General features: G+C 32.1%; 1 protein-coding gene across 5 annotated transcripts in view; it reads left to right on the forward strand.

The window, feature by feature from the left end:
• Positions 1–21,625, forward strand: part of FSTL5 (follistatin like 5) — a 1,025,577-nt gene that overhangs the window by 346,134 nt on the left and 657,818 nt on the right. For 4 of the 5 annotated variants that reach the window (XM_081077239.1, XM_081077242.1, XM_081077241.1 and 1 more), the window contains exon 1: positions 2,718–3,118. The exons of the other annotated variant lie outside the window; for it this stretch is intronic. The gene's annotated coding sequence lies outside the window, so the exon portion shown is untranslated. Of the gene's footprint in view, positions 1–2,717; positions 3,119–21,625 lie in introns of those variants that run through there. 5 annotated transcript variants of the gene reach the window in all.

The raw sequence follows: 21,625 nt of genomic DNA on the forward strand, positions 1-21,625 counted from the left end.
TCCAGGAGGGAAGTTCTTAAGATCTTGCATTCTAATATAGAAATTTTTAAAGTTTTTAATTCTAATATAGAATCACGGAATAACAGATTTGTAAGGGACTTTAGAGATAATTTAGTGCAGTCCCCAAATTTTCAGTTTGATGATTGTGCTGAAATAATTTAAATAACTTGCTCTTGCTCACATAGCCAATTAAGACAGAACATAACCTAGAATACCCTACGAAGATGCAGTCATCCCAATACTTGTTTCCATGTGTGCCTCTTCATAAATGTATGACAAAACAGTTCTGTTTCTTTTATTTCTTCTTTTTCTCTTTTTGTTGACACAATGAGAGTGATCTGTTTTGTTTTGTTTTTTACCATATTTAAAACATAGGTTTGTTTTCCAGTTTCATCCCCTCAGGCTTTTGAATAATATCATGCCTGCCTTAATTGAATTCATAGCCTGAAATAATCTGATCACTGGTGTAATGGAAACTGAAAATTAGTGCCCGTTAAACAACATATGACATAGACTTGGGTGGAATTTTATAACACACTCTGTGTTTTCACAGTGAACTTTTAAGTCTTCTCTGACATTTTGACATGTTGGCATGAAGCAGAACAAAAGATGCCATGTGGCATTTCTCAAAGAAGTGTACCATGCATACTTTATAAGCCTAAGTACAGATTATTCAATAGGCTTTTATTGTATTTGTAAAATGCCCATCTGCATCTAAATGTCACTTTTCATGCCCTACCATTGTGTCAGAAACCATTATTAAAATCACTTTGGGAACTGAGGCACTATTAGAATGTGTGCGTGTGTAAGTATGTCTATGTATTAGGTTGGTGCAAAAGTAATTGAGGTTTTTGCAATTATTTTTAACCTTTTAAACTGCAACTACTTTTGCACCAACCTAATAGTAAGCAGGACAAAAAGGTATAGCACTTACCATTCCTATATTTATATAAAACCAATACCTGTCAGAAGAAAATAATATATTGCAGATTACCTGGATGTAATATGGTCTAGACATGTTGGAGATATATTCCCAGGGAATTTAATACTTGGGAAAGAAACTGACAAAGTCTGGAAGAAAGCTGAAAAAAAGGTTTATGTGGAGGTAAAGCAGAAGAAGGAAAGTTCCCTCAAATGTAAAACTACCATGTTTTTTATTTTTTCAATTTGGCTCCTGCTTAAGTAATTTTTAAGACGCAGTTTGGATGTATATGCCCACAAAGCAAATATGCTTCCTCGAATAATTTCTTAAACATTGCAGAAAATCAAATTTATTAATTATTTTTCCTGGTAGGAAAATGAACTAGTGTACTCATTTTAACAGAGTCCCTGAAAACACTCATGAGTAGATTTAGTACAAATTTATATTACTCTCCGGGAATATAATGGCACATATCAGTACGTGTGCATTTTGATGGAAAACAATGTGTCCAGTGCTATGAAATTTAATAAACTTTTTATGAAAAATGTTTTACCTAAGTGAAGAAAATTGTAGGCTTAATTTTATTTGCCTATTTCTTTATACAAATAAGTCCTGATGGCTGTAGGTGGGACATGTGGATAGTGTGTGAATAATGACCCTTTGGGATGACTGATTGGTTCACTGTTTGTTTGCCATTTTAAGCAGTCAGGGAGCTGGCCTGGCAGCCCCTCTTTCTCTTGCTGTCAAGGCCCCGAGAGCCTCACTGGGACAAGATACATCACATACTTACATACCGAGAGAATTGCTAAAGGCTATGAAATGTTTCCAGTAGACCCCACTTTCATAGAACACTTGATATATTAGACATAATAAATATTGCATAACCTTCAGGACGTTGGCAGTGGAAGTTGAAGCTGAGAACTTTCACTTTTTTCATTATTAAATTATTTTTTTTTGCCCTGGAATCTCCAAATTTATTTACCTTTATGATATATTTAAACTATGAGAATGAAGAGGGAAGGTTATGCAAATTTTGTCGGAACACATAAGAAGTCATACAAAAAAATGCAGCGCTCATGTAAAAAAAATAAGAAAATATTTTGTTTACGAATGATAAGCATTGCAAGCTTTCACATTTCCTCCCAGTGCTCATAGCAGTTTTTTATTTTATTTTATTTTATTTTATTTTTCTCTCTAGAATAAGTTTCTGCTGCAGTAACTCCCTCTAGCAGTTCCATGAACCGAGGAAAGGGAACGGCACACCAAATACATCCTTTCCAGTAAACAAATGGCAGGGAGAAAGAGGAAAGTTTGGCCAGGAAGATCAAACGGATCGGGGATTTCTTTTCCCACCGTCTTTTTTGGGAGTGGTTGAGTTGATTAATTCTATTCGCCTGTCCCTTCTCCACCCCCCTCCCCAGCCTCTTCGTGCTCCACTGCCCCCTCCCCCGCCCATCATCTTTCTGCGGGAGCTGTGCCAGCAGCGATCTTTAGAGTGCACAGAAACGGCAGTCCCAGTGAAGGCAGAGGCTCCTGCGACGCGGAAAGCATTTAGTTTTTTTCAGAACTGGTGGTGGATGGATCCTGAAGTCCAATGATGCTCATGTTGATCATAAGCCTGGATTTCTCCGCCCGGATGGTCTCAGCTGACCCTAGCAGAAGCCCAGTCCAGGGGGCGGCCCCACACCTCTCAGGGAGTTGGTATGCAAAATAGTTACGTCAGCTCTGGGGGGTGGGGCACGCCTGGTTGAGTGGCAGCAGCTCTTGCTTAGGGAGGAGGAGCGAGAATCAGCCTGGTTCAGTGACTGAGACAAACTGGAGGTGAGAGGAGCTGGTGCTGTCCCTGGGCTGTCGGTGCTGAACCTGGGAAGCCAGCGGACTGGTTGCTCCAGCAGCTCCAGGCAACGCCCTCTGGCACCCTCTGTGCCCGCCGGACCGCTTCACCATCAGGACTGTATCAACTTGACAAAGGAGTGTGGTATCGGACGGACGTGGGAGAGAGTCCTCTGTTTGCCACCTGGGCGCCCATTCAGGCGTGACTTTGGAGATTTCTATAGTTTTAGACCAAACTATTTTCATCTTTTTCCAGCTAAGAGGATCTTTTCATTTTTTTGAAAATTATTATTATTGTTGTCATATATATATCCACACCGTTTAGAAATCTTTCTAGGAGAGTTTTTTGACTGTTAAAATAAGGTAAGAAAAAATAATATTGTTATAAAGAATTACAAATGGGAGAGACATGCAGACTGCCATACAAAAAGCAAGTTATTATTTTTATAATTTTAAATGGGACTTTTGGCAGTGATTGCAATAATTATTTTAATAATTAGTATTGCCGTTATTATTACAAGAGCATCTGTTGGTGATTATGCACTGAATTCTAGAGGGGAAGTTGAGGGCTTTGTTTTTTTTTGTGAAGTTAATATCATCATGTTACATCTTGCTCTATAAATATAAGTATTTGTAGAGCAATACTTCCAGCATGGCTCAAGGAACAGAAATCATTCAATGTAAGCCCTCAAATATTTTAATGAATGACATTAAATAAATCAACCAACAAGTTGTTTAAAACAAATGCAATCTTTAAAAAAAAATATTTGAGTGGACTAATCTCTGATTAGTTAATATTACCTCTGGTATTTAATGCACAGACTGCAAAGTGCAGAGCTCTCTTAACATTTTTGGAGGGGAGGTGGTAGGGAGAAGAGCATATACCATGCTGTGTTCATTTATATGTGTTATGCAGTAGATCCAAATAAAACTTGTGAAACTCAGTCTCTCAGAATTCTACACCCCAAGGTCATGTGTATTTCCAAGTTGGGGGCTATTTGTTCTGCTGCTGACTAGTAAATGTCATCCCCACCCACCCCTTTAGGTTAGAGGTGGATGTAAATGGGAAGCTCTGATTTAATAATACAGTTTTAGCTTGTTTTATAGTCGCTACTGCTGTTGGTAATTGAATGGAACTGGGAAGCGTGGGCTGAGAAAATGCCTCGCTATTTCAGCAATGTTTAACCTCTTGCATGCTTAACAGAGAGGTTTTCTTCACTTAGATTTTCTTTTGAAGCTGTGTTCCTTTTGTCAATTGGCAGTGTGTTTTGAGTGTGTATGGAGAAAGAATTCAGTGCAAAAAAACACCAAACAGTACTTCTCATAGTGAACAATTATTAAATCATAGAAGTTAGCTGGTGCTGTGTATTTCTTATTACTGTTCAGACTATTTGACAGGCACGATGGTTTGTCTGATAAATATAACTATGATCTTTCATTTATGTCATTTAGTGACATAAAAGTAAATAGAAACGATGGCTGGAAAATATTTGGGTGGAGGTTCCTTTACATTCCAGGGAGAGTGTTCAGGTTGTAACTAGATGTCCTATATTAATAGGAATGGGTAAAATATAAGCCTTTGCAGAATTAATAAGTATTACTCAACTACTAGCAATTAAAGAATACACTAAGTTTAAATGTGTTTTTTTATATTTTTAATTATCATATATATATATTTTTTTACTTTAGTTGCATTGCCCTTACATGGATGAACTTTAGCTTTAGAATTTATGATTTAAAATAATTCTTCTGGGTAGAGATTTTGTATTTTATTTACAGCAGAATCCTACATGAGAGTGGTTGTTGCAAGAAATGGATATTATTGCAAACACTAGAGATCAAATGTAAATCCCTTTAAGTTGTTCCCATGTTTTACTCTAAGCATATGTTCTTTGTAGGATTTGTCAGTCATGTGATCTTACTTTAAATATTGATACACATTTTTAAAGACTTTTCAGGTAGAGGAGCCAAATAGGATATGTGAAGCACCAGACTACGAATCTTATACCAAATAGCCTCTTTTAAATGTATATAGAATCATTCTTTTCTTTTACACATTTTGAAATTTTGTATTTAAAACTAATTATATTAGTATAAATACTCAGACTGTGGCATTTCAAACAAAATATGGCTTTTTTAAATTTCATTTTTATTTTCTTTATTGTATTGAAATGTCAACATATATTTTAATTTTATAACTTACTTGAAAGGCAGTAATGTATATAAACACTGTGTTCATCCAAATGTATTAGTATCTCAGTGACTTCTTTTTGCATAAAGTTTTCTTAGATGTCTTTGTTCAAGTATAAATAGTTAGCTTGAATTTCCAATATCTGGGATTCCTTCAAATGAAACTTAACATTGTCACAGTGAGATGGTTAAATGCTAAAGTCGAAATATGCTACTGGTGATAATGAAATCAGTCAAAGGTAGATTCCATGAGGTTGTAAATTTAAATATTAGGAGTATTTTCTCCTCATATTTTTAACATATTTAGCTTTTATATTTTATTTCTGAAGAGGTAAAATTAGGTGACCATAATTAGCACAGATTTAGCATGTCAGGAATACTGTTTGGATACAGAATATGAATCGTACTATAAACAAATAAAATAGCCAACCTTGAAGATACATACGAAAGATATTCAAACGTGGCGGCCCTTCATAAATTCTTTGTACCACAAAGAAATGGCCATATTTTGGAGCCATAACTTGTTGTGAAATGCAAAGGAATATCCAGTACCACGACAATGGATAGCCTGTGAAAGCTATCATTACACAGGTACTGCAAGTGTATACAGCACTTCTTTTCCTTCAAGATAATGAACTTTTACAAAAAAGTGCTTAGAAAAGTTACTGAAATATTTACTTATATCACATGACATGCTCAAGTTGTTTTCTTTCTTAATTGTTTCTCAGTTTCTTAAGGCATGTGGGTATAGACAAAAAATAAAATTAAAAATGTTGAACAGAAGTCTTTTAATTCCTTACATATAAGATCAATAACTATGTGTTTGGTGGGATTTAAGAGAAAGGTGAAGTAATTTGGGTTTTAGGGTATCAAGGCTACATATTGCTTTATTTTTTATTTTTTCTTCTATTTACTAATATAATAGTACAATAGAGAAATACAGGAGGTAATAATAAGTACAATAGAGAAATACAGAAGGTAATAATAAGCCTGAAATATGTTTAAAAGTTTGAATGAATTGGCTTTTCAAAATTAACTTTTAAAATCACATTTAAGTAATTATGTGAATAATAGTTTTGAGACTTTCTTTTGAATGATAACCATTTTTCAAATTTAATGCTTATTTATCAAAGGTGCCAAAAGACCCTGAATAATATGTTTCTACTAGTCCTTCATATTTGCCCCAAATCACCATACTTTTATTAATGAGTATATTAAAAATTCCAAAAACCCTTGTAAACTAATAATTTAGAAGAAAGTACTTCCTTTTGTTAACATCATTTTAACATCCATGTGACCTGTTATCCTTTACCAAATGGCCTAATCACGTTCTGCTTCAGCACCTCCAGTGTCCTTTGGGCATAGTCTACTTAAGGTCTCTTGTGGAATATCCTAATTTTCCCATCAAATGGGTCACCACACAACAAAACAATTGGTCCCTTTGTGCTTTAATCACCTTGGTATTGAGGAAGTTAATATTATTATAATGGATGAGATAATGTTTTTCATAAATTCAGGATTCAAGAATTCCAATATTCCAATGAGTATTCCAGTAAGTTTTCTGAAAGAGGAAGAATTATACTCTAGTATAAGTGTTTGATATAATGAGTGTGTGTGTGTGTGTGTGTGTGTGTGTGTGTGTGTGTGTGTGTATGACAGAGAAAGAGAGATTTTTGGTAGATTCTGCTCACCCATGACCATGTAATAGAATCTAGAACATGCAGGCTCAACAAATGCTACTTAATAGAAAATAATTTTCAAAATAAGCTATAATATAGTACATAATTTTTAGTGGAAAATGAGACTTCCAAGTATTTTTTTTTTTATTATTTAGGCTAGTATGCTTGGGCACACACCAGTTTTTTAGCATGAAAATATTACTCTCAGGAGCTCTCATGTTGATTGGCAAGGTAAGGGACAATTAAAAATGAAAATTTGCCAGGAATAAGAAACAAACAGCTGTGTGCAAAAACAAATGAAAAGTTTACAGTAGTGCATTGATTCTGAGAAAATAGGAGTTTTGATAAAGGATTTCTAAATGACTCTAAGAGACTCTTCAGGTGTACTTCCTACACATCATTAGGTAATAAGCCATGTATTATACTTCCAAGGAATAGAGCCTGTGTATCCCTACACCTAAAATATTTTTATTTCTTGTGCATCAATGTTTTTATGCATAAATGTTATGAAATATGGGAAGAAGACCACCTTAACTCTGAACTTTCTTGCTTTACAACCAAGTAATTCATATTAATTTAATGTGGCTTTTGGTATCAAATTATGTAAATCTCTAAAGCAAAGTGGTTGCTTAGTGAGTTCATTTGCATGTCAATACAGAGAATTTTTTCCCAATCATAATTGGTTCATAGCACTGCCAGTAATTCTCAAGTAAAATGGAAAACATTTGAAAATACTTTTTTCATAGAGATTTATTTAAATATATTCATTGCAATTGACAGTTAAGAGGAAATTGCTTTAGTTATATATGTTTTCTGTGTGTGTATCACCACCAAGGTAGTGATTAATACATACATACAGTAGCAATTAAAATATACAAACCTGAATTATGTTCCCCAAAGATGATGATGAAATGGAAATCATTTACCTTTCATGGCTGGACCACTTCCACCAAACACATTAGATGGTGTTTTAATGACCACTAGGGTCTTATTTTTTCTAATTTCTAAAACTCTAAAAGTAAAGGTTCTTACTCTCATGAAGAGACAAATGCTCCATGCACTGTATGGTTATGTGCTCCTTTTTCTCAAAGCCACAGTAGTTGCTGTGACCTTGGCATCAACTAAACTCTGAACTGCATCATTTAGGATTAAAAAGGTGTTCCCATTCATCTTTCTAAAGGAAGAGAGCCAGTGAATTGCTACTAGTGAACAAACACATTTACTGTCTCATGCTAGATTCCCTATTGATATTTGAACATAAGGTCTTGGAGCCTTGATTCTCTTGTACATCTGGAAAGCGGAAGAAGACAGAAAAAATACCATTCAAAATATGAATACAAACACACACACACACACACACATACATTCACACATACATATACATACATACATACATACATAGGTATAGATTCGTATTAGGGTATTTCATCCATATTAAATCATTTAACATTTACATAACAATATAAAGTTCATATTATCTTCATTTTAGACATAAGAAAGCAGAAACTCAGATCAAAGCTCTCCACCTCTCAAGCCCATGGTCACGCAACTAGGAATAGGTGGATTAATCAATTACAACAAATTCATCCCTTTTTTCACCTCCACTGTACTTTTTAGCACCTCTCTTGAGGTAAAATATTCAAGTGAATGTGTCTTATTTAAAACATTTTTCCTATAATACTTTCTTTATTAAATATGAATAGCTCTTATTATGCTTCCAAATCTTTTCCTTAATTATTGTTTCATTGAAATCATTTTATAACATATCATCTTTAGTGCACCTACTCTAGAATGCACAATGCCAAAGTCTTAAGGAGTTTTTCCCTCTATATTTAATGCTGAGAAGTGCTGCATTATTTGATCTCGTAAAGTATTCAAAATATTAGCATCAGACAATATTTCCCTTTGTATCTCAAATAGAATAAGAAAAAAATATGATAGAGTGGTTAATGCTTCCTAAGAGTTGAAGGTTTTTCTTTTTCCTTCAAGTGACCTACTGTACATCAAGTTCAAATACAGATGCATGTTGAACTTCAGCCCACTCCAATTAATCAGCACCTGTGTTATCAACAGCTACTCACTTTTAAACCTTCAGACTAGTTAGCTGCTAATATTTCAAACAGTCTATGAGGTCAAAGCAAGTTATCAAAATAAAATTAGTAGTGTTGAAACACTATAAAAATCGGTAGTCTAATGTGAGCCCTTGAACACTTAGGAAATGTTACTTTATTGTTTCTTATTCTATTTGAGATTCAAAGGGAAATGCTGACCACTGGTTGCTGCTTGTTTTCCTACAGCATTTAGGTTGAGTGGGTAGGAGAACTGAGCCCTAGTGCAATAATTACAACACAGCTCCCAAGTGAGCCCTAGAGTTGCGTTCGATTCCCTTGTGAATCCTCATTACCCAAGTTTTGGGTTGAACTTATTAAATGGATCCTAAAGGAGATAGAAAAGTTTGATTTGTGGACAATGTTTAACTTTAAAGTGGAAAGATGTACAGCACTTTCATTAACTATTTTACCTATTGGTTAGCAATACCCAGTATTTTACTTTTGAAATGAAGCCTGGCATAGACACTTCTAATCTCCGCATTTCTGTACCACTTTGTGTACAATTCATTTAACTCACTGTTTCTCATCCTCTGTGGAACCCCACAGGAAATCCATTCACTCCAATAGCTATAGTCATTCTCTCTTCACAGATACCTTCCAAGTCTATAGCTCTGGCTCAGATGTGAACTCCATTAATGTATTTACAAAGGTCTGCTAGACATTTTAACTCTGATTTCATGATGACAGCACAAACTCTGTGAATTCATCATCTCATCCCTAACATGGTCCCCAGGGTCCCCCATTCTAATTTTTCTGCCTGTCAGTTAATGATACGCTCTTTCCCCATTCACCCAGGTCTGGAAATTCACAGGCATTTTAAATTTACATCATTCTTACTATACTATGTGTAATGAGTCCCCAAGTTTTGACGTGACTCCCTTTGTAATGGAGCTTTATCTCATTTTCTATTTTTTATTCTCTCCTTTTTTCAAGTTTATCTTAACCCAGGCTGTCCCATTTCGGCCGGAATTATTTTGACATTGTCTACATTGGTCTCCCTACTCCTTGCTTCTTCTGCTGTAATAATAATTAATGATAATAGCAACTGAATTTGTGATGATTCATAATATGCCATGCAAGGTGTTAAGTATTTATGAATATTGTTTCGTTTTATATGCACCGGTGCCTTATGAGGTAGATATTGAGAGCCCAAAGGTTGAAGAGCTAAGGTGCCCACAGAGTTGGGACTCAGACCAAGCTGTCTGAAACCAGCTATATGATCATAATCATTATGCTCTGCTGATACAGACTTCAAACATCTTCTAAATCCCTTTTGATTAAAAGGCTTCAGATGTCACTGTGTTCAGAAATCATCAGTGAATCTCTAAGTTTTATTATACTATATTAAGTTGAAATTCTCTGTTTGTTTTTAAGATCATTCTAACTGGTTCTACACCCTGCAAGTAATCAATCTGATTTTCAATTTTCTCATATGTACAGTACGCATCAGTAAAGCAGAGATGGGTCAAAATACAAAGCATGATTCCTTCCCTCTATATAAACGTAATGCCTGCCTGGACTGTTGTATTTTCAAGAATCCCAACCTATAACCCACTCCTTTCTTTCCAATCAAGTTTTCTCACAGTGTAAGATCATACTGTGCTCATATGTGCTTTTCACAGTCTGCAGTTATTTGTTGCAACAAGTGGCCTGTCAGTGTCACTGTGGATATTGCTAAGATGTCCATTTTTTTTACATGTATGTATTTTCTACTGTTACCTAAAAATCGCCATAACTTTAGTGACTTAAACTTTTATTATCTCATAGTTTCCATGAATCACAAGTCTGGGTACAGACTAGCTAGGTCCTCTGCCCAGGATCTTGCAGCATCTAGGTTTCAGCCAGGGCTAAGCTCTTATCTGAGGCTCAAGGTCCTCCAAGATCAATGGCCCTTGGCAGGATGTATTTCTTTGTAGCTCAGAATTCACGGAAGATTGTTTGTTCAAGGCCAGATAATAATCTCATTGACTCCTTCAGTTTCTGACCTCTAGATCTGCTTTTAAAGGGCTCAGCTCCTTAGGTCAGGTCCAGTTTGAATAATCTCCCTTTCGATGTACATGAAGTCAACTGTTTTGGAACCTTCATTACATCTTAAAAATCTCTCCTCTTTGCCATGTAACACAACACAACCACAAGAGCAATATCACGTCACTTTTGCAATATTCTATTGGTCAAAAACAAGTTAAAGGTTCTGCCTACACATAAGGTGAGGTGATCATACAAGCGTGTGGGTCATTGAGATTCATGTTAGAATTCTGCCTACACATCTGGTTCAAGTTCTACTTGAATCTCAGAGTCTTTCTTCACCTCTGTAGTGCCACTGAGCTCATTTCTCTCCTCTCCAGAATTAACGAGCTGAACTCTGCAGTAGACAGTCTATCATTGCTTGTGAATTTTTTAATGTGTCATAGGCTGTTTTTCCTAATTAATTTTAAACTCTTTTTTTTTTTTTTTAATGAATGGCTAGGACTTCCTTCCATGTGTACAAAACTTTGCAGTTTAGAATTCTCATATATACATATTATTCAATTCTCACTGAATTTTATTCTTTTCATGTTTTCTTCTACTATGTAGTGTTTTGTACATGTAATAATATAATAGATTTCTGCTGATGGATTGATTAATAGTTCTAATTTTAGATTTTGATAATCTACTCTGTTTTCCAGTCTTTTGGGTCTCTGACCATCTGAAAACCACGCAAACGGATTTTATCTTATTTCATGAAACATGGAATTTTTTTCATGCAAATCAGGAATTAACATTTAATAGGATGCTTTACAAATGATATAGAAATTATGTAGAAGGTGAAAATGACATATACATTTGATATTTAGAAAGTGTAAGAAATTTATTTTATATTTACTTTGAAAGAAAAGCTACATTTTGAAAGAATGTCATCTTCAAAAAAGAAATCACATATAAAAATACTAATTGTTTTCTTTCTTATTTGGTCTAAAATTTGGTAACTAATTGGACAATTCCTTTACTATCATTAATTTAATAACTTCATTGCACTTATATCTTTTATAATTTAAACACAATTAAAATAATTTTATTTTGATAAAAGCTAAAGAAACTTAACTAGTATATAAATTCAAAATTTAAGTTTAATAAATACTTTCAAATTATTAAGATCATATTTATTATAAAATTATTTATAAGAATTCATTAAGTACCTACTATGTTTCAGGTGCCCTTTTTGGTGCTGGGGATTGAGTAGGAATGATAGACAAAGTCCCTTCTCTACTGTTTCTGTGAAAAGACAGACAATAAACAAACCAATAAAGACCAAAGGTAATATCTGGCATTGATAAGTGTCATAATGAAAAATAGGACAGATAAAGGATTACTAAAGGGCAAGAGTGCTAACTAAGATAGAGCTTATTTTAGGTGCCAACTTAGTCATTCTGAGGTACCCATTCATGGTGGTTGTACCAATTTATATTCCTACCAACAGAAAACAAGCATGCCATTCTCACAAACAATCTTTTTATTTTTTTTTTATTTTTGGTGATAACCATGCTAAACGATGTGGAGTAATATCTCATTGTGGTTTTGCTTTGCATTTCTCCACTTAGTAGTGTTGAACAACTTTTTTATGTACCTGTTGGCCATTTGTATGTGTTGTGGGGAACATTTTTCTTATTCTTAAATGTCAAATTATTGGCAAAAAACAAAAGGCTCCCATCATGAAAACCATGATTATTTGTGATTTTTGTCATTAATGAAAATTTGCTTTCCTCTTTTTTTGTTTTGTTTTGTTTGGCACAACAGTATATTTAAAATATGCATGCTATTTAACATTAATTTTTACTTTTAGACACACCATACAGAGCATGTTGCAACTAAATTTTGAGATTTAAAGCTAATTTCTGAAAATTAGTTTATATACTTTGTGCCTTGTACAGTTTATTTGTTCAGAACTTCACATTCTTTCATAGAAAACCTAAGTACTCTAAAATCTATGTTCCATTGAGGCAGGAATCCAGGGAGCTGGTATTTACATCAAATGAACCATTATTCCAGACACTGTGGCATTAGTTTATTAGTTACTTAATAATTATGTTCTTTTTACAAAAACTGTGACATCATGGGACCATGTAAGGAAGAATCAAAAGAAAATGAATGTAATAAAAATTATGCACATCTTTAAAAAATATTTATTTAAATATAAATATTTATATTTAAATAAAAATATTTATTTAAAAAATAAATGCAACAATTATATGTACAATATCTCAATCCTTTGGCAGAGTCTCAAAAGTTACTACATTTACCAAAAAGTAAGGCTTGAAAGAACTTGCACAAGTTGTGCCAATGCTTTGCCTGAATTATTTCTTTTGGTAAAATTTCTCATGAAACTGTAATTAATTGAGCTAAAAAAATTAAAAGGTGAAGAGAAAAAAATCTAGAAAATGCTTTGCCCATTAAGTCTACATATTTACCATTTATGACAGTAAAGGTCCCCAATAAATATCTTCTAGAACTGTTTATTTTCTTTTGGCAAGTGTCCTCTTTCCCTCTGTACCCTGGGGCCTAAGGAAGGTGAAAGGCTTTCATTGAGTTTGTTTCCCTGTCTTTGCACAAATAGTACAACTTAATTGATAATGTCTGGAGTAGAACTGTGTGCCCAGCTGTGAAAACTGCCCTCGATGCTACTAGCACTCATCTGGACATCTTGTTCATTACATATGTTTTGTTGAACCTTCAGTGAGGTTAACAACTGTCTAAAAATCAGTAAAGGGATCTCAAGAAGGCATTACTGATATTTTGATACTAGCTTTCTAATGTTACCATGCTTTTCTTCAAAAATAGTCTTCTTCATGTATAGGAAGTAAAGATAGTTGTAAGTTCAAAATAACCTTTTTGAAGTTGTGAAATTCATGACTAAGTAGTTGAAAAAGCATCACCATTTCTCTCTCAATTCCTTTGTCCTTTTATTACAGAAGGCAAATGGGTTTGATTTATAAATTGTTGAAGTACTATGAAGACCCCAGTCTGTGATACTGAATTTGTTACTGCCCAATTTTTATATCTTAGCACAGCATTCTTAATGCAGTAAAGAGAACATGAAAAGTAGATGCCCCATATTCAATAGACTTATATAAAACATTGTTAGGCTTAAATTAAATCTGTGATAGTCATAATATGGCAGGCCATATCCTAAAATTTTACTGATTAGCTTAAATACACTGGACTTAAACATAGGTATTTGTTCTACCCCAGAAGCTGTAGCAGCATCCTTCCAAATGTTTAAACTTGAGCAGAAAACTAAGGACATCAGTCCTGAGAAACTCTTAATATTTTCAGTTAGCAATGTCATGCTGAGAGCCATATCCTATATTTATATGTCCTATACATATGAAAGTAGCAACTGTCTCAAGTTATTTTTTAATTGGGACTTTGTTGCATGATTTTTCACTCTTGCTGAAAATATAAAACTTGCTAATTTAAACACGTTTTCAAATTAAAATTTTTACTTCTTTAATGTATAAGTGAATATCATACCCTAAGGTTTCAAATGAACACCTATTATGCTGTAAGAATGATCTATTAAATCACACTAAACTTGAAAAAGAAGCGAATTTTTATTGCTAATAACTTCTTAATATAGTTTCAGTGTAGTAGTATTATTCAGTCTTGATTTATACTAAATTAGTAGATTCCTTGTATACTGACATTTTTACAATTAATTGCCTTTTTACATAGAATTGATTTAAATTCAACAGCAGCACATATGACTTATTGAGATCAAATTAAAATTTCACTTTAGTAAAATTTATATATTCTTTACTATTGTTTGGCGTGTAGTATTTATATGAATGCCAAGTGATCTACGGACTTTCAAAATGTATACTTGAAATCCATTCAAAGTTTTTATTGTTGTTATAAAATTTCCCCAGAAGTTGAATTACTTAATAAGATCCCCAGATTGTTCTTAAAATTAGAAATCGATATTATCATATTATTTTTCTATAATGATTACATTAATCCATGTATGCTTGTAATATTTGAGATATTTGACCATAGTTTTGTATATTATGATGTTCTTAATTTAATAATGAAAATTACACTTTCTGGATTTTTAGTTACATTTGCTTATTAGTGAATGTGATGTTTTCATGTTTTTTTAAATAATTCTATTGTAAATTTTATCTGTATGTCCTTTCAGCATTAATCTAAAAGAATCTTAATTTGATTTTACAGAATCAGTGGAAATTAGATTCAATGATATAATAATAATGTTAATAGTCATTTACTGAGCAATGATTGGAACTTAGGAACTTAAAAATACTTATGGTATTTTTGATACCATATAAGTTATTTCACTAAAGCTTTAATAGAACTTTTTAAGATAAAATCAAGACTGAGCCCAAGGCTTCTGGAGAGGTTAAAGGAATCATACATGGGCCTCTCAAGCTCAAAAGCCCGAATGCTGCATGACTATATATTTTAAACCTGTAATTTTAGTCTCACGTTTTCCATACGAGCTGTTTTTGTTTTCTTTTGTTTTCCTAATGTTGTCAATAAAATTACATCAGGCTCAGTATATTTTTCTAGAAACCACTGAAGTACATAAGTATTTCTTCAAAATGACTCATCTCTTGGGTAGTTAAGATTCAAAATACAGATATTATTCCCAAGCAATCCTGATTATCCAATATTTCTTAATTAAAAAATTCTAAGTTGTTAGCAAAAGCAAAAACATCATAAATTTAAACTTTCCCTAACTGAGAGAGAAAATAAAACTCATTTTATTAATGCATTTTATCTCTGTGTTTCGTTCGAATCTTATCACTAGATGGTGAAATATCAGACCTTGTATTTCGGGCATACTCCAAATATTTATCTTAGAAAGAGATGCGAAACTGAACATAATATTGAAACTGACTTACAAATTAAGTAAAGTCATAAGGCAGCATTTTTACCAGGAACAAAATATTTAAAAAAAATCATCTTATTTTCCTAAGAAGTATTTAGAGTTATGTATACCTATATCAATGTAAATATAAATATATCGACAAATTGAACCTACATTGAATTTCAGTGACCGAAACTTTATTAGCATCTAATTTGATAATGAGAAGCTAAGATTAAGCTGTTTCATTTTAACTGAGATTAGTTACAACCTTGTATAGGTCTCATTTCAATGATTCCATCTTCCATATTTTTGTATATAATTCTGTACAGATACACTCAGACACTTCATTTAGAGGGTTATTATTTTAATAACTTGAATATGAAACTCCATTTATGAGCCTCATAGCGATGATTATACGGTAAAAGATACAAACAAAAGGCTTTGATTTTGACTTTGCAATATTTTTCCTCACACAAGCTTGGGAAGAGTAATATCAAACAGTGTTTTGTTTGTTTGTTTTCTTACTTTATGTATATTCTTTTAAGGCTGAGTACTAAATGTGGTTCTTCTAAAGAGTTTACTCCTTCTAATCATTATAGCACTTAAAATTCATTTTAAATTATATAAGCTATATTTATTAGTAAACTGGTTTGGCAGATTATCCTTTTTCCAGTTAGTAATGTCAGATAGTAATGACTGATTCAGAAAATCAAAGTATAGTGATAAATCAAAAGCGCTTCAAGAAGTTTTATGTTATTTGAGCTGCATCGAAGAATACTTTTTCTTGTTTAAGATGAACACAATTATGTTTTCTTGGAGATTACTACATATGTGATAATTTATTATTTATAGCAAATAACTTTAATCATGTTTACCTTGAAATATGCAGTACCTATTTTAATGTATATTCTCAAACTTTTAAATCATTTGCAATTTTCATACTTATTAATATGCAGATAAGTAAATTTTCAATAGTTTTATGTTAATATATTTAAAGGTGAAGATCCACTAGAATCATATATATATATAATTTTACATATATGTATATATGTATATATACACACACATATATACATATATTGCAATAAAGCTCCAAATTCAAGAATTGGTTTTGAAGATTTTAATGATAGATTAAAAAATACTAAGTACATTCTATTCACTTTATTCTAAATTGGATTGGAATATTTTTAATGTTAGCTTTGAATGATAGTTGTAGATATTGGATAGAAGAATTGCTCAACTACTGTTAGTCTAATTTGTTCACAAACTAATATGCAAGTTTCTGATAACCTCAATGTTAAAGTATTTATTTATTAGTTTTAAATATCATATCTCACTAAATATTGGTCAGTAATCTGCCATTTCTAGGTAACACAGATTGTAGTTTAGGTAATGAAAGTGGGTCATTCAGTGAGGTATATGCCTGTCATTTACCTAAGTAGTCTATATAGCATATAATTATATGTTTTTTTATATTATATAATTATGTATAATTTTATAGTGACAGATGAATAAGAAATAGACCAACTAAGAAAATGATACAAATAATAAAAAGTGCTTCTAGAATACCTCTCTATTCAGACAATGGATTGTGAATTATTTCAAGTAGAATTTTAACTTAAATGGTATACAAAAAGGTGAATCCAATTTGGGTTTTCATTCTATTTGGTATTTTCTCAACAATAGAGTAGTACATAATTCTGTACTACAAAGGAATCTTAACAGGTTTTATTATAGAACGGCTTATAAAACTAAGTGTCAAAGCACTATTATAGATTTTAAATCCATTATTTGCCTGTTGTAAAAACAGCTTCTTGAGAAATGTTTCTTGATGTTAGATTTGATAGACATATGTGAAAGGGAACATTTCTCTGTTAACCTAATGACAGTGACCTAAAAAGAAACAGATAAATTTAGAAACGAATTCCTAGATAAGAGTATATACAAATTTTAAAAAAAATAAAAATTGGAAAACAAGTGAGATCACAGTTAAGAACAACCTACAGAAACATGATCACTAAAGGTAATGTGATGTCTGCAATGAGATCTGGTGAAAGAAAAAGGTCATTAGGTAAACCTAAGGAATTCACAATAAAGTATGGACTTTAGTTAATAATAATGCATTGGTTTATTAATTGTGACAAATCATATTAATGTGAAATGTTTATAAACAGGTACTAGGTGATGGGTATATGGTTTCTATTTGGCATATGGCATATATACTATCTGTAATCTTTCTATAAATCTAAAACTTTTTAAAATATAAAATATTTTTAAGTGTGCATGATAAAGGAAATGTGATAACAAGGCAATCTTAGCTATGGATGCCGTGATTTATTTGATGGATAATCAGTAATTTTATGCTACACATAAAAAGTCTCAAATTTGAAAATCTTTTAACTCTCTTTATAAGGAGCGTAAAAAATAAGACAGAAACTTCATATTAAGGAATTTACCCTAGAAAATAAATTCTATAATTGATCTTTCCATTAGAATAAATTCACCCCAGAGCTTCACAGTATTTCAATTAAATAGGAACTATTCTTTATCTAGATAGGCGATACATACATACATGCATACATACACACATGTAAATATAGGGAGAGATGACATAGATATATAGATATCTGCACTCAAGTGTTAGAAAGAAAATAGCATTTTGGGTACTTAATAGGGTGAAGGTCCAGTTTCCAAAAAAATCGTTATTTCCTGCACAGTCATGCTATATAAGTAAAAAATTATCTTAACTAGATATCTTTTAGTAATAAAAGAACATCAAAATCTTAAAAACTACAGAGCAATTGTGAAATATTTTAGTATACCTGTTCCTAAGTTAAAATATAGTATAAACAAGTATTTTAAGGTATGTTGCTAGAAATTTAATGTATAAATATCCCACTTAAAAAAAATATCACTTCTTCAGAAAGTTAGGAAGTTCAATGTAGTCTCACCACCAGCCTTGGTAAATCATACAGCACATTAAAATATTATACGCTTTACAATATTAAAAGTTCTGAACTGTGGTAGAAATCATTTTGCATAATTTTGTTGTTCTCTTCACCATCTGTGCATACAGAAAGATTACGCAGACTTATCCTCTTGAAGTTAGGTGTGGTCATATGACTGATTTGGCAAATGAGAGGAGAGTAGGCAAATAAGGGTCGCTCTCATTCAGAAGTATTTCAAAGCTGGTATCTGATTCTGTATGGTTTCTTCTCTTACTATGGCATTTTCCGATGCTAATGTTGAGATGAGGGTATCATAAAGTAGGGTTTGTTTTATATTTTTTGTTTTATATATTTTTTAATAACTTCATGAACATTTTCACTTCTAAAACCATTATGTTTTGATTATTAGATTCCCCTTTCATTATTTGTTAACAAATAAATTCTCATACTGTATATGTTCATAGCACTCTATACGTATAAATCTGCATGCTTGTATGGATTTGTATTTTTGGCTTTTGTTGCTGTGTGTATGTATTTGTACTAGGTCTGTGTTTATTTGAAATGCTATTGTATAATGTAAAAACTTATGTTTTTAAACTTTTTGAGGATTCTTCTAATTTACAACCTACAACAATAATTATGTGTGAATATCTACTGTTTAGAACTAGCTTTACATTAAAAAAATAAATACTTTAAAAACATTTTATAAGGAAATTGCAAAATAAAAATAGACTTTTAAAAACAACAATTTAATAAATCAGATTACTATAGCATGTGTATATCAGATTATATTTAATTCTTTTTGATTTTCTGTATTGGTTCCTTGAAGTAATATGCACTCACTTTTTTTCTTATTGATCGCTATATTTGTCTAATGAAATTTTCAAAACAACCATGATGTTCTTGATGTTTCCAACCTCATCACGAGGAAGTGTAACTTTGGATTCTGTGTCATCCTCCCAATCTGACAAGGTTGTTTAAAAAATTAAGTTGAATTTGATCCCATACTGATCACATACTCAGAGTGATTATATGCAACATAGCATACTCTGAGATGTTTGATTGTAATGAATGGAATGCAGCTTACATAATAACCTAGAAATACATTTCCATTTGGAATAGCCTTGTGGGAGAAAAGTTCAAATTAAATCCACTTAGTGCATTAAAATGCAAATATAAGAAGGCAATCCAATTGAGTTACATCGATAATAGAACATATAACACAAATGGAAATTCCTCCCAAATAATTAAGTTATAGTTATATAAATCACTGATGTGTGCATTTGGATTTTGTTCATTTCGTTCATGCTTGAAAGTTCATTAACTTTGTATCGCATTAGAATATGTTTTGTTTATCTCCTGCAGACCAGTTAGTAGGCAAGTCCTTTTTCCCACTGAGACCCATGAAGATCCTTCACTACTCTTCATCGCATTCACAATACTATAAGTAGAGCATTCAACTTTGCCAGCAGGTTTTGTTTTAGACATAATTATGGAAGCACTAAAATTGGGGCATCACCCTGGGAGTTTGAATGTCTTGAATTTTCCCAGTAAATAAGTCTAACTCTAAAATATCCAACAGTGTGAGAATAGCAATGTTCATACTCCTGTTGTGTTCTCTGGAGAGAAAAAAAAAGAACTTTAGATAAAATTCTTAGAAATTGTAAAAGTATGCTTCTTCTGGTGTGTTTGTGTGTGTGTGTGTGTGTGTGTTAGTTGTAAGATATAATGTAACCTTAGCTATTGAGATTTGAAATTCCAAGCTAAAGCTTTTAAACTGTATGAGATGACTTAAAGATTCAGGTACTCAAAAAATGTGCAATTTTTAACAATTAGGGAGGCCTAGGAATTATTGGAGATAAGAGGAAAAATGGAAAGAAAATAATATGCTTTGGACATTTAAATTAGTAATGATGGCAATTATGCATGCAATTAGCACAGAGCATGACAATTATGCTGATCACTGAACATATGTATGGTTGTCTTTGGTACAAATTCTGATCTTGAAAAACAATCATCTAGTTTCAGATTTAAATCATGTAGAGAACACTGGTAAGTGATAATGTGAATTCATAATTAAATTTTTAAACTAAAACAAAATTGAAATAAATTTAAATTTATAAAGCATATATAAATGTCACTAAAAATCAAGCTACAGTCAGTAACTTTTTAAAGTGAGGTTTTCAGATTATCGTAATTTAATGTCTTATGCTAGAAACAAAATGACTGAATTAAATGTAAATTGCAAATTATTACTTATGAAAACTCGGTATTGTTTAATTTCTCTAATGTTACCTACCATCGGATATCAGTATTTTTTAACAGAACAAATCCTTGTTTAAGATATTTTTATACAACTCCAGACATTATACTTGAGACTGTAGATGATGACAACAATTAGGTAAGTGTTTTAAGGACGAAGTAATTGATTTTCTCATTAAAAAAAATCAGCACACTAATAGTTGTCATTATTTGAGAGCCTAGTGTGTGTCAAATAAAATTGTTAGGTATTATAAATACATTATCTTTTTCAATTCATATAGTGGCCTCATAAGAAGAAATGATTGCACAGGTGAAAGCTGAAGTAGAGGAAGTTTAAATAATTTTACTAAAGCCACATTGCTAATAATTGACAATAGTCAAAATAAAGTTCATGCAGGTATTCATGCATATGACTGAAAATGCTTGTTCTTTCATCTTCTACTTTTGAAAAACAATTGCAATATATGAATTACTTTATCACATTTTCTTTTAACTACTCAAGGACATTGCTCCAAGGACTCTCCCTTTCAGCCTCATCAATTTGTTCTGGTCTGCTAGGTTATTTTCATCAACATAAAATAATGTTGCAATTTTCCCCATCTTTAAACCCAACAAACAAGCAAAAGTCTTTGGAACATGATTATCCTTCATATATCATTCCATTTCTCTCCTATGTTTTATATCAGAATTCCTTGAAAAGCAATCACAACTCACTTTCTCAAATTTCTCTCTTTAAATACATCTTCTCTTGACTCCACCTTGCTAATAAACCCTGAAATCTAGTCCTATCGAAGTCAGTAATGCCCTGCAAATGATTA

Source organism: Rhinolophus hipposideros, assembly GCF_964194185.1.
Source record: "Rhinolophus hipposideros genome assembly, chromosome: 16".
NCBI classification, from domain to species: Eukaryota; Metazoa; Chordata; class Mammalia; order Chiroptera; family Rhinolophidae; genus Rhinolophus; species Rhinolophus hipposideros.